The sequence below is a fragment of the Macaca thibetana genome, chromosome 8 (genome assembly GCF_024542745.1).
Source record: "Macaca thibetana thibetana isolate TM-01 chromosome 8, ASM2454274v1, whole genome shotgun sequence".
Classification (NCBI taxonomy): domain Eukaryota; kingdom Metazoa; phylum Chordata; class Mammalia; order Primates; family Cercopithecidae; genus Macaca; species Macaca thibetana.
The window spans coordinates 88,117,964-88,134,507 of record NC_065585.1 but is presented as its reverse complement, the minus strand read 5'-3'; the positions used below and the strand labels follow the sequence as shown (position 1 = coordinate 88,134,507).

The 16,544-nt window shown below is 39.1% G+C and overlaps 2 protein-coding genes across 5 annotated transcripts in view; both read right to left on the bottom strand.

Moving 5' to 3' along the window:
- The window catches only part of PENK (proenkephalin), a 1,067,564-nt gene that overhangs the window by 129,237 nt on the left and 921,783 nt on the right, over nucleotides 1-16,544 (bottom strand). The gene's annotated exons all lie outside the window — the stretch shown is intronic.
- Nucleotides 1-16,544, bottom strand: part of RPS20 (ribosomal protein S20) — a 549,922-nt gene that overhangs the window by 494,730 nt on the left and 38,648 nt on the right. The gene's annotated exons all lie outside the window — the stretch shown is intronic.

Genomic DNA, 16,544 nt, shown 5'->3' with positions numbered 1-16,544 from the left:
TGGGAGAGTTCTGAGTATAGAAAATGAGAGAGGAACTGGAACAGGGGACAGGAAATTTGCAAAATGTCAGAGCTGAAGTTGTAGAGCAAAAGAGGGATCATTGGTGGGGCTTATGGGATCGTTGTGGAGTTTACCATTGTCATCCTGAGCAAAGCCCAGGACTGAGAACAAGCAGGGAGAGGGAGGGAAGAGCCTCCGATAAGCAGTGCTGGGGCCAGAGGGAAGCCTGCTGCCGTCTCTCAACTGGGATTAGCTGCCCCATGCCTCTTGGGCTTTTTGCGTTTCTGAATTTGTGGGTGGTTGTGCCTCAGAGATGTACTGTTGGGGGCAACTGAAACACACTAAAAGTGAAATGTCGCCTCAGTTATGAGTGATCCTGATGAAGACGGTAACCAGGAAGTGTCTGAAGCCCGAGGCCACCACTCTAGAAACACCAAATGTATCGCTGAGCTCCAGAATAAAAATGATATGTGCTAACTGTAGGCGAGGGCCACATAAGCAAGGCAAAGTATTACCAAGAGGCACAATTTAAAAAAAATTATATATTTTTATTTAAAATTTTTAAGAATACAGTACATTGTTGTTAGTTATATTACCATGTTGTATAATAGACCTCTTGGATTCATTACTCCTGTCTAACAGATATTTTGTATTCTTTGACCAACATCCCCCTAACCCTCCCATCCCTGTCTCGTAACCACCATGCTATTCTCTGCTTCTTGGAGTTAGACTTTCTTAGATTCCACACATAAGTCAGGTCATGCAGTATTTGTGTTTCTGTCCTGGCTGATTTCAGTTGACGTAATGTCCTCCAGGTTCATCCGTGTTGTCGCAAGTGACAGGATTTCCCTCTTTTTAAGGCTAAGTAATAATCCATGGTGTATATATGCCACATTTTCTTTATTCATTCATCTGTTGAGAGATACTTAGGTTGATTTCATATTTTAGCTATTGTGAATAATACTGCATTGAACATAGGAGTGTGGATGTCTCTTTGATACGCTGATTTTAATTTGTTTTGGATAGACACCCAGTAAAGGGAATGCTGGATCACATGGTAGCTCTATTTTTATTTTTTTTTAGTAACTTCCGTATTGTTTTCCATGCTGGTTGTACTAATCTACATTTCTACCAACTGTATACAAGGGTTCCCTTTTCACCACATCCTCACCAACACTTGTTATCATTCATTTTTTTGATACAACCATTCTAACAGGTGTGAGATCGTATCTCATTGTGGTTTTAACGTACATTTCTCTGACGATTCCTGATGTTAAGCATTTCTCATGTACTCATTGACCATTTGTATCTCTTATGTTGAGAAATGTCTTTTCTTGTCCTTTGCCCACTTAAAAATCAGGTTGTTTTCTTGCTATTGAGTCTTTTGTGTTTCTTGCATATTTTCAATGTTAACCCTTTATCTGATACATTGTTTTCAAATATTTTTTCCCATTCTATAGGTTGTTTCTTAATTATGTTGATTGTTTCCTTTGCTTTGCTGAATCTTTTTAGTTTGATGTGATCCTGTTGGTCTATTTTTGCTTTTTTATTGCCTGTGCTTTCTTGGTCATTCCCAAAAATCATTGCCCAGACCAATATCATAGAGCTTTGCCCTTCCGATTTCTTCTAGGCAGTTTTACAGATTCTGGTCTTAGGTTTAAGTCTTTAATCCATTTTGATTTGAGGTTTGTGTATGATGGAAGATAAGGATCCAGTTTTATTCTTTTGCGTGTGGGTATGCAGTTTTCCCGTTGTCATTTGTTGAAGAGGTTCTCCTTTCTCCATTTAGTATTCTTGGGACCTTCGTAGGAACAAAGTGACACAATTCTTAGAAGTAGTGTTAGTACACTAAAACCCAAACTGGGCAGTCCTATGGGTTTCTGGCACCTCTAGTTATTGTCTGTGGGACCCTGAGCAGGTTCATTAAGCTCTCTGCGCATTCATTCCCTCAACAGAAAAATGCAGAAAATGCCTAAATGGTTAGCAATCATTACCAACAGGTTAGAGATGGCGTTTGTTGAGTGTCTTGTTCAACACCTGGCAGATAGTAAGTGCTTAAGTATTTTCCGAATGAGTAGTGGGAATTCAAAACTGCTAGTTTTCCACTAGGGGGGGGAAAAAAACCCTTAACGATTCCAAAGACGCTGTTTATATTAAAAGCTTGTGAAAGCACAGGAGAGTAGAGCATGGAATATGAGACCACACAGTTTCATCATCCAGAATTCAGGGTCATTACAGATTTGTCAGAGGTGTTTCATTTTCTGAATAAAAGAAAACAAATAAATTATTATTCTTTTAAATATTATATTTGTATCAAGAAAATGTACAGGAAGTGTCATTCTCTGGGCAGGCCGTATCAGCTGAGGCGTCAGAAAGAGACAACACAGCCTTCATTTGCTTCCGTTGCTTTGTGGCAAGTCTAAGGATATTTCAGAGTGAAACAAATATGGACACAAAGGATCTGAGCTCCTTTTCCGGAAGCATTTTGTCTGAGGACAGACCCAAACAGGGATGGCTCATTGATACGGTTTGGATCTCTGTCCTCTAAATCTCATGTTGAAATGTAATCTCCAATGCTGAAGGTGGGACCTGGAGGGAGCCGTTCGGATCACGGGCGCAGATCTCCCGTGGCTTGGTGCTGTCTTCCTGAGGATGAATTCTTGCGAGATCTGGTTGTTTAAAAGTGCGTGGCATCTCCCCCCTCACTCTCTTGCTCCTGCTCTGGCCATGTAATGTGCCTGCTCCCTCTTTGCCTTCTGCTGTGATTTTACTTCCCAAGGCCTCCCCAGGAACTGAGCAGATGCTAGTGTCGTGCTTCCTGTACAGCCTACAGAACCATGAGCCAATTAAACCCCTTTTCTTTGTAAATTACCCAGTCTCAGGTATTTCTTTATAGCAATGCAAAAACAACTTAATACACCCAAGTGAACCACAGTCCATGTGATATTTGAGGACTGTGGAGAATGTGACTGCTCGAGGAAAGCACGGAGGGACAACTCTGCTCCTCTCTAAGGAGAACCCCCTGTAACTGATGGCACAGAGCTCAGTGAAGGCAGCGCTATGGGCAGTTACCAAATGAATGATTAGCAGGAAACTAGAAGAGGAAAAGCTGATTGCTGGAAGTCAGCACCAGTTGTCTTAGAAAAAAAAAATCTTTCCAGACCAGGTGCGGTGACTCATGCCTGTAATCCCAGCACTATGGGAGGCTGAGGCAGGTGAATCACCTGAGGTCAGGAGTTTGAGACCAGCCTGGCCAACATAATGAAACCCCATCTCTATTAAAAATATAAAAATTAGCCGGGCGTGTTGGTGCACGCCTATAATCCCAGCTACTTAGGAGGCGGAGGCAAGAGAATCACTTGAACCCAGGAGGTGGAGGTTGCAGTGAGTGGAGATCGTGCCATTGCACTCCAGCCTGGGCGACAAGAGCAAAACTCCATCCAATTTTTTTTTTGAAAAAAAAAAAATTCCAGTATAAACGTGTGTGTGTGTGTGTGTGTGTTATATGTGTGTGTGTGTGTATATATATATGATTGTGATTTGGTACAGCAGGGAAATAGTATAGCTTTATTTAAGTAAGAACTTGGTAAGTCCTTTTTGATGATACGGTTAGGTAGACTCATAAATAGGTTGTTGAAAAATTCTTGTGTAGAATCTGAATAATGGTGATGATCTCATAGAAAATAGGTGTTCCTGGTATCCTCAGTGCTAGTGAACTGGTCGCATTTAATGATGAATTAGCCTCTGCAGAGACAACTTAAAGGTTATTCATGGGCTTGCAACATTAACATTTAGACACTTCTCTACAATTTCATGTTTCTTCTTGGAGAACTTGTTGATTTAATTTAACAAATGTCATTCACTAATGGTAAAGGTCATTACATGAAAGGAAAATGATAAATCTCTAACATTCACTAATGAAGCCTTTATGGTAAATATCACACACTTAGAATTATCTTAAAAATAAGAATAAAGCTTGTTTGGCCTTTTATTAAAGCTCCAACTATCAAGGCTAATATTTTATCTATCTTTTGTATTTTGATTTCTATTCTACTTCACTGCATGCCCTGTTCAATGTATTAACTTGCTGAAAATGGAATTATAGGTGTCTTTAGGGATAAATATATAATTTTTGACTGATTGAAGGCATTTGCTAATAGTGAAGTCTTCATCATTTAGCAGTGAAGTCTTCCTTTGTTTGAACAGTGTGAGACCTCAGGGGTTGAGTTGTAATTGATTCAGGCTAATCATGTTAACCCCATTTGTTTTGCCAGTGTTTTTTCCAGGGCTATGCATGTGACCCAGTTCTGGCCAAGGAACCCAAATGGGAACTCTATGGGGGATTCTGGGAAAGATTTTTCTCCTTGACAGAAGAGAGAATGGGGCAAAGAGAAAGCTCTTTTTGCCTTCTTTCCTCCCTCCCTTTGGACAACTGCTGTGTGAGCATATGATGGCTATAAAGAAACGAGCCCTGCTGGGTGCAGTGGCTCATGCCTGTAATCCCAACACTTTGGGAGGTTGAGGTGGGCCGGTCACAAGGTCAGGATATTGAGACCATCCTGGCCAACATGTGAAATCCCGCCTCTACTAAAAATACAAAAATTAGCTGGGCGTGGTGACAGACGCCTGTAGTCCCAGCTCTTGGGAGGCTGAGGCAGGAGAATTGCTTGAACCTGGCAGGTGGAGGTTGCAGTGAGCCGAGACTGCACCACTGCACTCCAACCTGGGTGACAGAGTGAGACTCCGTTAAAAAAAAAAAAAAAAGAAAAGAAGCCCAAGGACAAAAGCTCACACACTATGGATCATGAGGAAGGGTGAAAAGTGTGGAGTCCTTGGTGGCATTGTTGGTGTGCCTGCCCAACCCTAGTGCTGTCTGCCTCTGAATCCATATTAAGTAAATGGTGTGTTAAGCCCTGTTGTGTGCCATTATTTGCCGAGGAACAGATGCTAACTGATGCACAGGTGCTACGGTTTTAATGTCCCCGCCAAAACTCATGTTGAAGTGTAATTGCCATTATAACAGTGTTGAAAGGTAGGGCCTTTAAGAATTGAAAAGGTCATGAGGGGCTGTGTTTCTGTGAATGGATTAACGCCATTATTGTGAGGCTGGGTTCCTGATAAAAATGAAGTTCCAGCCCCCAATCTCTCTCTGACTGGTGCACTCTCTCCTCGGGCTCTCTCACCATGTGATGCCTTCTGTCATGGTATGATGCAGCTAGAAGGCCTTCACCAGATGCAGCCCTTTGAACCTGTACTTCCTGGCCTCCTGAACCGTGAGACAAATAAATGTATTTTCTTTATAAATTACTGAGTCTGAGGTATTTTGTTATAGCAGCAGAAAATAGACTAAAATAACAGGTATCCCTAACTTTTGGTAGGCCCCAGAACAATTTCTTGTAGTTGCTGTTGTATAAGTTCATGTTAAAAACCTGTAAGTTCTGAGACAGTGCATCAGCTCTCCCAGAAGTCAATGCAGCCTGCAGGTGTTCCGTGGAGAAAGAAAAAGCACAGCTTAGCCATTGAAAGATTGTTTTGTTTGTTTACTTATTGTTTTTGCTTGCACAAGCTATGAAAATTAAATTAATTTGAAAATCCCCTTTTGAATGGATGATTTAGAGATAATATTTCAACATAAAAAAGATATATGTGTACTGAAAGAGTAAAATGAAAAATAAATGAGATCTGACATCCTCTTTTAGTGCATTTTTTACATTTATTCTCCATGCCATTTGATTTATTAAGGCTTTTTGGCTGTGAGCTTATCATATTGCAATCTTCCCCAGGAAAAAGCAATTTGAAAGTGGCTGTGGCTGAAGGCACATTATGATGGCAGAAAATCAAATAGAACACTGACTTCCATTTAAGATTGTCAGCTTGATGAATAGAGTGATGTTGACTTAAAGCAGACAGGACCTGATAGAGACGGTCTATTCCCAACAGGTGGAAGGCATGTGGAATGATGATTAAATAAAACATACTTGGTCACTCTATCCTAGAAACTATGTATTTCACAACTTTTGAACACACAGAAATAAACAAACTAATACCTAGAAGCTTTCAAGCCAAATCCTCTTGAAATAATGTCCATTTTTATTAATTTTGTGATCATGTACATATTTTCTCCTTTCTTCTTTGATGGAAATTTTGGTTCATTGCAAAATTTTTTACCTAATTTATTATTCAAAAATAGTATGCCTTTTTTGTTAATGATTTTATTTTCAGATTTGGGATGCAATCCTAATCTTGTGTGATTAACCTTGTACTTCGTGATTTTTCAGATACTATATTTGTGGATTTTCATAGTTCACGTCTTCTTATACAATTGGAGAATTTGTGGAAGCTAGTTATAAGTAGTAAGCATGACTCAAGTTTAAGGTATGAGCCCTGCAGATTTACCAGGCGAACAACACTGGAAAAATATAGGAGTCAAATATTTAAACTATTAATATTCACAGTTTCTAATGTATTTATTTAAACATTTTCTTTCTCCCTCCTGCCCCTGTTTCTCTTACCTCTCTTCCTTTACACAAAAAATTTTTTATTGAATTCTTAGTGTATGTCAAACTGGAGATAGAGGAATAAGAAACACTTGCCACCTTCAAAACTCTCACTTTCTTGTGGAGGAAGAAACAGATAAGTGTAGGTATATGCAAAATGACACTCGCGATAGACTTAGTAAGCATGCTAGCAGAAGTTTGAAGAGCTTCACAAGATCTTGGAGGAGGAAATTTGCTTAAGGAAGTCAGAAAACATAGATGAAAATGATGATTACATGGTTTCATTTATTTATACTTGGCATCTATTTAAACATTTGAGAGGAAGATAAAGATGAATGAAGACTAACTTCTGACAGACTAAGTTCACTGGAGAAAACAATCAATGGGTTAAATATGTTTTCTTTGTATTGAAGTCTCTTGTTTCCAGGCAAGAAACGGAAGAAAGGGTGTGGGCAATGTGGGGATTATGTAAATTGGACACTTGAGGGCACAGAGGAACAGCTTATACGAAGGAACATACATAAAGTGAGTAACACACACCTGGTACCATGGAAGAGGCCATGAAGAGGGATGAAATATGAGTAAAGACTACAGCTCGTGGTATGAAACCATGGTTTAAATACTGCTTTCAAAAATTTTTATGTTTTAAAGTTTTTATTGTGGACAATCTCAAATAGGTGCAAAAGTAGAGAGAATAGTATAAGGTCTAATAGTATTAATATAACACTATTAATATAATAATAGAATAACTCTGCTTGCATTATGTGCTTATCATCTGACTTCACCCAGTCTGATTTGATGCATACTCCCCTTCCTCCACCACAGGATTATTTTGAATTCCAGACATCATAGAATTACTTGCAGCTATAAAAGTCTTTGTATTTATCTTTATAAGTTAATTCTTTTTTTTCTAAAAACATAAGCGTGCAAACATCATCTTATCTGAAGTATTAATAATGATTTCTAAATATTATCAGATTATCCAGTTAGTGTTCAAATTGTCACATGCATTTTTTTTTTCCAGTTGCTTAGTTTGAATCAGGATCTGATATGGTTTGGCTGTGTCCCCACCCAAATCTCATCTTGAATTGCAGCTTCCATAATTCCCACATGTCATGAGAGGGACCCTGTAGGAGGTAATTGAATCATGGGGGTGGGTCTTTCCCATGCTGTTCTCTTGGTAGTGAACAAGTCTTATGAGACCTGATGGTTCCATAAAGGGGTGTCCCCCCACACAAGCTCTCTTGCCTGCCACTATGTAAGATGTGCCTTTGGTCCTCCTTTGCCTTCCACCACCATTGTGAGGCCTCCCCAGCCATGTGGAACTGTGAGTCCATTAAACCTCTTTTTCTTTTTCTTTATAAATTATTGCCCAGTCTTGGGTATGTCTTTATTAGCAGTGTCAGAACAGACTAATACAGGATCCAAACAAGGTTCACTAATTGTATTTGGTGAATATGTAGCTTTAATCCATTTTCATCTACAGGTGTCCACATCCTGACATTTTTGGCTCCCTGCAATTCATTTATGAAAGATAATAGGTTGCCATGTAGCGTTCGCCACATTTTGGACTTTGATGATTAGTACGATGAGTGTAAAATCATGCTAATATACAATTAACGTGCTCTTCTAGATTGTAGATAGATCTACAATAGATGCCTCATCAGATTCAATTCAATATTTTTGGCATTGATACTTTCCAGGTGGTGGTGTGTATTTCTGTGAGGAGGCACACAATGTCATATTTGGTAATGTTAAGATCGATCAATGAGTTCCTAGGTTATCAGCCTGATTCATCCACTGTGATCTTACCTATCAACTTTTCATCTTACGGTTTTAGTAACTAAAACTCATTATTGCCTAAGCCCATTATTTCATTGGAGGCTGATAATGGCAATATTCCAATCCAGGGTAGATAGTAAATCCTACCAAGATGTGAATCTGAATGGCTGAATTCATGGTCCAGAGTGCAGCTAGTGAACAAGTCTGTGTGGCCTGAAAAACTGGGATTTTTCTTTTTTAAATGTTATGTCATATATGCTTCTTTTATTTTAACTAAAATCAACTTGTTTTCCTTATTTGTGACGTTTCCCTTGTGGCATCATGAAGTTACAGTCCCTCATATTATTTTTAAATGTTCTTGAATTATAGTGGAGAAAAATAAATGTAAAAGCAATTTTCCAAGAATTTTCTCTTTACTCTAGACATGTATAGAATTTAAAAATGAGTGGAATTATAAGTTGAAGAAAAGTACACATTTCAATACCCTTCATAGATTCAGTATCTCCTTTGCGTAGTCCATTAGTAGCATTTGAAGCATCATTCCATGTCTGAGTTTCTGCCAGTGAGTTGTGCTGCTGTTGTAAGATGACTCGGTAGTGTTCCTCCATTCATTCCTGCCAGTTCCTGCTTAGGTATTATTTGTTCATTATATTTGTGTACTTTTTAAATTTTTAATTAATGTACTTATTTTTGGAAGGGAATACCACTGAGGAGCATGACAATAGTATCTCATGTGGCAATATTAGAATACCGGAGCCGATAACATTCCAAGCATCCCTCTGTGAATGCACTGGTGAAAACAGCCATCCCACAGTGATATGTCATTGAACGCTGCCTTGTTACCCTACCTTGAGCCTTCCTAGATGGCCATATATATTAGATTTCAATAATATGTGCAAACTGGTGTTCAACATTTGTAGTCACAAAGGGAGCACATTCAGAGTGGCTCATGCTGCTTTTTAATGCTCTGCTGTCACTGTCTTGAAATTCTTTTGAGCTTTGTAAATGAAGTCCAGTGGGAAGAGGAGGAAGCACGTGAGCAGAGGAGATCACGGCAATAGGTGTCCGGTTCCTTGCTACGCAATTAGCACATAGCATTTGAGTTGCCTTATGAGTCCAGAATTCCCATGGGTCCATGACAGGTAAGATTTCAGAGAAACTTAGAGTGAGGACAGTGTAAGCTGGGGCATTGACTCTCCCCAAAGGCCAGTCTCTATTCGAACCAGGACTTCCTTTGAATGCAGAAAGAAGGAAATGGTTTTCTAAGACCAACAGACCGTATGATATCCTTTTTTTATTGGTGTTACTTCTTTGTATTAGCCATCACTTATGCTGACAAGGATGACATGGGGCGATGATCTTGTTCCTTTCACCTTCAATCCTTCCTTCCTTATCTGTAGCCTAAAGTAGAGGGTTGGTAGAGTATATACATACCAAGAGGTGAAATGAAAACAGTTGAGTTAACTTTGTGTACTTTCCTTTGTTTTGGTAAGAATAAAATGCACCTGCATGCACGAGCTACAAAATAAGAATTGTGTAATTCTGGTGATTCTGCATCCAAGTAAACTGTTCTTATATTTGCATTTAAAACAATATGAAAATGCATAATAAAATTTGTCCTTATAATTTAATGTTTTAATTTTCTTTACTTAGAGCAACATTAAATAGCAAATAAAAAACATCTTCAGAAGCCAAGTCAGAGACCATAAAGTAAAGGAAAAAATTTTATATTTTGGTACTTTCAGTGGCACTTTGGGGGCTGCATTTTGAACAAGGGGTTCCCACATTTTTATTTTTCACTAGGCCCTGCAGATTCTATCACCAGTCCTGTCTGTAAGAAACTACCAAGGTCTGTGATACGTTTTCCCCTTGATGTCACACTTAAGTAGTTTTCTCTTTTCTCCTAGTTATTTTGACATTTTGTGTAGTTCTAGAAACATTGACTTAGTGAATGACGTCTCTCATATTTAGTCTGTGCAATGGACTGAATGTGTATGTCACCCAGCAAATTCATATGTTGGAGCTCTAACCTGCAAGGTGATGGTATTAGGAGGCGGGGTTTTTGGAAGGTGATTAGGTCGTGAGAGTGGAGTCCTCATGGATGTGATTAAAGCTATTCTGAAAGGAATCCCGGAGAGCTGTCTTTCTCTTTCTACCATAGGAGGACACAGTGAGAAGACAGTGAACTGCAACCCAGAAGAGTGCCCTCACCAGTACCCAGCTCTGCTGGCACCATAGTCTCAGACTCCCAGCTTTCAGAACTGTAGGAAATAAATGTATGTGGTTTCCAAGCAACCCAGCCTATACGCTTTGTTATAGCAGCCAGAACTGACTACAACTGGTAAAAGGGTGCTTCCAACCATACAAATTTTAAGCTGTTTCAAGCTCTCTGCAAGCTACACAAAGGCCAAGGTCCAGTCAGGATGTTTAATTGGATGGGATATTCTTACGAATTAATTACCCAACTGTCTTATTTTTATATTTAAAATATTGTATCCAAATAAGAACACAGATCCAGGTTTTTATTTACAGGCAAGGGAAAAGTGCAAGCAATTCCCTAGGCTAGTCCATGTCAAAGCAAAACAAAACAAAACAAACAAACAAACAAACAAAAAGCTCCTCTTGCACCTAACGTGGTCAGTTCTTGCAATGCTCCCTTCTGATAGTGGAATTTATGGTTAAAATTAGATTTCCCATTGATCAAATTATGCTTTAGCATTTCTTGGAGAGTAGCAAAAAATATGTTTCTCAGTTAGGCTATAAACAAAAATCTTTCCTTAACTTAATTATTAACAATTAACTTAATTTTTAGTTAAAAATTGTGGTAAATTTTTTTAAGTTAATTTTTAAAGAGAAGCAAACCCTCAGGAGAAACAAATTCTCTAACACCTTGATTTAGGACTTCTAGCCGCCAGAACTGTGAGAAAATAAATTCCTGTTGCTTAAGCTACCCAGTTGTGGTATGTTGTTATAACTCTAGCAAACCAGTAATTTCACTTCTTTTGAGTATTTACCTGGAAATGAAATTACTGGATCATGAGGTAATCCTCCATTTAATTTTTAAAGAAATTGCTGCACCATTTTCTATAGCAGCTGCAGCATTTTACATTCCCACTAGTAATGCAGAGGGATCCAATGTCTCCACATTCTTGTCAATACTTGTGATTTTCTGTTTTCTTAAGTTTTAAATTTTGGATGATAGCATCCTAATGGGTGTGAAATAATATCTCATTGTGGTTTGATTTGTATTTCCCTAATGGCTAGTGATGTTAACATCTTTTTGTGTGCTTACTGGTCATTTGTATACCTTCTTTGGAGAAATGTCTATTTCCTTTGCTTATTTTTAAATTATGTTTTGCTCTTGTTGAGTTGTAGGAGTTCTTTATGTATTCTGGATATCAATCTCTTATCAGATGCATAATCTGCAAATGATTTCTTCCATTATGTGAGTTGCCTTTTCACTCTGTTGGTAGTGTCCTTTGATGCACAAATTTTGAAATTTAACTTACCTATTTTTTTCTTTTTTATTGCCTGTGCTTTGGGTGTCATTTCAAAAAAAAAATCTTTGCTAAATCAAGTGGCCTTTTATCCATTTTGAGTTAATTTTCGTATATGATATAAGATAAACATCCAACCTCATCTTTTGGCATGTGGTTTCTCAGTGTTTTTATGGAAAGGTTATTATCTTAATTCTGAATTTTTGCTCCTTCTTATGGATCACTATGTCTTTATCTCTATAACTATTCTTTATCTTTCATTTCTTTGTTTTTGTTTCCTTTACAGGTAATATCACTAATTACTGGTTACGTTTACTAGTCTAATGCACTGATCACTGTTAAACAATTTGTTTCTCTTCTATTTATGTAACATATTTTAAGACTGCTTCTCTTTTATGCTTACAATTTTCTTCTTGTTTTTTCTTTTCATTTTTATGACTCCTGTTGCACCTGTCGCTGTATTGCTTAGGTCTGGAAATAGCAGATAGGTTCATACATTTATTCATCAAATATACATAGATAGAAGTTGCAAATCAAGAGAGCAAAGCAATCTGGACAAGAAATCTAAAGAACACTCTTAGAGCCAGACCGTGTGCCAGTGACTAGTAGTTTTCTTCTTAGAACATCTTCCTTGTAGATGATGCTAAAGTTCAGGATGTTTGCCCCAAGCTCTTCAGAATGGGCTGCCCTTGCCTCCTCTCTTCTCACTTTATAAGCTCTTCGTGATCAAGCTTATTTAGTCTGTGAGCTCAACCATAACCTTGACTTGGTGGCTCTCAAGGCTTCATTTCCAGCAAACACTCCCTCTGAGCTCCAGCTATTTCTTACATATCTCCATGCAGCTTTCCCATGCTGAACTCAGTCACTTCCCTTTTGTATTCTCCTCTCAAATAATGACTCCATGATCCATTACCAATCCAAGCCAGAGACCTTAGAGACTTCACGGACTCCCTGTCTTCCATTTCTCAACCATCTGCAAGTCTACTGATGCCAGATCCCACATACTTCTTTTGCCTGTCCTTGTCCTCTATCTCCCATGTCCCTTGATATAGTTGCACTACAAGATCCTCTTCTTCATTACTCACTGGCTGCCTCACTTCTCTCTGTGATCACATATTGCCCTCAGCATGATTTTTATAATGTCCACATCTTCTGAATAAGGTCATGAGACTCCCATCCTCATCACACTTCAGTTCATTTTTTGGTTCATCTGTTTACTAATTTTTAAAAATTATTTTAGAAGTTGTAATCTAAAGTGTATTACATTGCATGTTTAGTATTTGTGATCCAGGTTCTCCGTAGCTGCCAAACCTCGTCTGTGACCTAAGACAATCTTTCTCCTCTATTTCACTCTTCCTTTATCACCCTTTCTCACATTCACGCTTTATATTTAAACCAAATACAACCACTTGTATTTAAACAAGTACCTACGCTCCACCCTTTTGAATGTGTGGTTCCTTCGGCAGGCAGAATTCCTTCGTCACCCAACCACTAGAAAATCCCTACACGTTACGCAAGCTGCAACTCCTATGCTTCCTTCTTCGCATTATCTTCTTTGAACCTCAGACAGGCCTCAATGCTCCCATCCCCTCTCTTCTCACTGCACTTGGTAGGCACATCTGTTTAAACAATGGCATAATCAATTTGTAATGGTTTCTTTATTGATTGGTTCTCTCTGAGGGCAGGGATCACGGCTTGTTCTCTTTGTATCCCAGTGCCTAGCACACTTCTTGGCAAGTGATAGACCTTTTATGAGACTATGCCAGTGCCTGCCTTCCTACTAGCTTCATATTTCAGTCTTCCATTTTCATTTACTAATTTTTTTTCTTGACCTCTTTGGTCTTGTTACAGGTCTCATTTCTTCTGTAGTAATTAAACATGATGGCACCAGCCACAGAAACAGCATCCAGTCTATACATGGTAATGTTGTACACAAAGCAATGGAGTGTCAGAGGTGCACATACTTTCTCATGTGGAAGAGCACAAGGCACACCAGGATTGGAACTCACTGAAAGAAACTCCCAAGTTGTTGTGTGATAAGAGCAGATGTGACATTTCCTTGATCTGCAGTTTTCCATAAAAGCTGTGAATTTCTTAAGAGCTCTTACTATCTGCATTTCTGATGCCCTAGACCAAAGCCTAGAAAAATAATTGTTTTCACAATTATGAATGTCAATCACAGCTGGGCACGGTGGCTCACAGCTGTAATCCCAGCACCTTGGGAAGCAGAGGCAGGTGGATTACCTGAGGTCAAGAGATTGATACCAGCCTGGCCAACATGGTGAAACTCCATCTCTACTAAAAGTACAAAAATTAGCTGGATGTGGTGGCGGGCACCTGTAATTCCAGCTACTCAGTAGACTGAGGCAGGCGAATCGCTTGAACCTGGGAGGCAGAGGTCTCAATGAGCCGAAATTGCACCACTGCACTCCAACGTGGGTGAAAAGAGCGAAACTCTGTCTCAAAACACACAAACAAACAAACAAACAAACAAAAAACCTGTGGATCACTTTTTTCACTGTTAGGAAAATCAATTGTAGATCTTAGCCTTGAATCTTTTAATCTGGAGGTAAGTGTATTGGGGTAGGAGTAAGTCTCAGCCTAATTAATTTCACTAAGTAACTAATTAACTAGGCAAATATTAAGTTCCAGGCACTGGAAGGTGCTAGGAGTAAAATGGAAAGCAAAGCAGACACAAGGCTGCTTCACTAGTGAGGAAAGCTAACTTCAATTAGTGGTCACCTAATCAAGTGTAATAAACTGAAGCAGGTGCTACAAGGGAAGAAATGTTATATCTGAGATGGAATAACACAAGAACATGCTCTAGGCTACAGGCAAGGCCGCAATTAATTTTCTTTTGTTGTTCAACAAGTTCCCTCCAGCTTAGGCATGACCCATGACAGTCAGGTGGTTGCAAGGCAATTCTGAGAGACTTCACAGATGAAGGGCAAGGTCCCCCACAAGACCTCCCTTGCTTGAGACGACGGCCACAACTGCAGGGGCTCCGAGGCCACCTGCACTTTGGACCAACTGGCCATAAACCAGAGATTTTCCACTATCACCTTTGATAATTTGCCAGAAATGACTCAGAATTCAAGAAAATACTATACTTATGATTACAATTTTATTACAGCACAAAACAATACAAATTAAGACCAGCTTTAAAAAAACGAGATGCATAGGGTGAGGCCTGGAAACGTCCCAAATGGGAAGCCACTGGTGACCTCTCTGTGGAGTCAGGCACATTCTCCTGTCACATCCATGCGTGATAATACGCATAGAGTACTGTTGATCAGAGAAGCTCACCTAAGCTTCAATGTCTAGAGTTTTTACTGGGTTTTCATTACATGAGTATGACGAGTAGAATCAGTGGCGATGAGGATGAACTCAGTCTCCAGCCTTCCTCCCCTCCCTGAAGGGCAGGCTGCTAGCATGTGGCTCCAAGTCCTAAACCTCTAATCACATAGTTGGTCTTGCCCCATCCTGAGTCACCTTTTAGCATAAACTCAGATGTGGTCTGAGGGACCCACTATGAGTAACAGAGACGTTCCTATCACGTGGGAAATTTAAGGGTTTAAAGTTTCCCTCCCAGGGATTGACGACAAAGGCCAGACAAATCCAGATAAAGCAGCTCTGTGTCTGCTTTGCTTTTCATTTTACTCCCAGACCCTCCCAGTGCCTGGAACTCCATATTTGCCTAGTTAGTTAATTACCAAATGAAATTCGCTGGACTGAGACTTACCCCACTTATATCAGTATTAAAAGACCCTTGGTTAACATCCAAACCATCCAAATCATCTTCTAAAGTGGCTGTACCATTTTGCATTCCCACCAGCCATGAATGAGGATTTCTCTTGCTCCACATCCTTCCTAGCCTTTGGTGCTGTAAGTGTTCTAGATTTTGGCCATTCTAATATGTGTGTTAAATAAAATTTATAGGAGGCCATTGGTTTGGGCTGAGCTCTTGAACTAGGCCCAACGGACCAAACCAAAATGGAGTTATTCATGCTGAAGTTCCATGCCACCAAGCCAACACTAAGATCTTTATCTAACCTTCTGAAAAATCGAGAGAGAGAATAGCCAAATCCCAAACTGGCTAGTTTTAGCTGGCATGATAAGGACATCCTCTCTGCTTTAATCTTCATAAGAAAAGCAACTTCAAATGACTAATCTACTTTTTGTTTTTTTGTTTCTGTTTTCCTTACGCTTTTCCTGCCTATAAAGCCAACCTCCTCTACTAAGCTTATCAGAGCACTCATTCTAGTTGATGACATGAAGTGTCTGATTCTAGGTTCACAAATAAAGCTGATTAAACCTTTAGACTAAGTGTGTTGTAATTTGTCTTTAGACAGGTGTGTAGTGGCATCTCATGGTTGTTTTAATTTTTACTTCCCTGAAGACATATGATGTGGAACATCTTTTCATATGTTTATTTGCCCCCCAACCTCTGGCAAACAACATTCTACTCTGTGTCTCTAAGCTTGACTATTTTAAATTCCACATATAAATATCATACAATATCTGTCTTTCAGTCTTTGTATATTTTGGGTAATAGTCTTCTCATCCGATGTGCCTTTTTAAATATTTTCTCCCAGTTTGTCGCTTGTCTTCTAACTCTCTTGAAATTGTCTTTTGCAAAGCAGAAGTTTTTAATTTTAATGAAGTCCAACTTATCAATTCTTTCTCTCACCAATTGTGCCTTTGGTGTCGTATCTGAAAAGTTATCTCTATATCTAAGGTCAGCTAAGAGGTATAGTTTTGTGTTGTT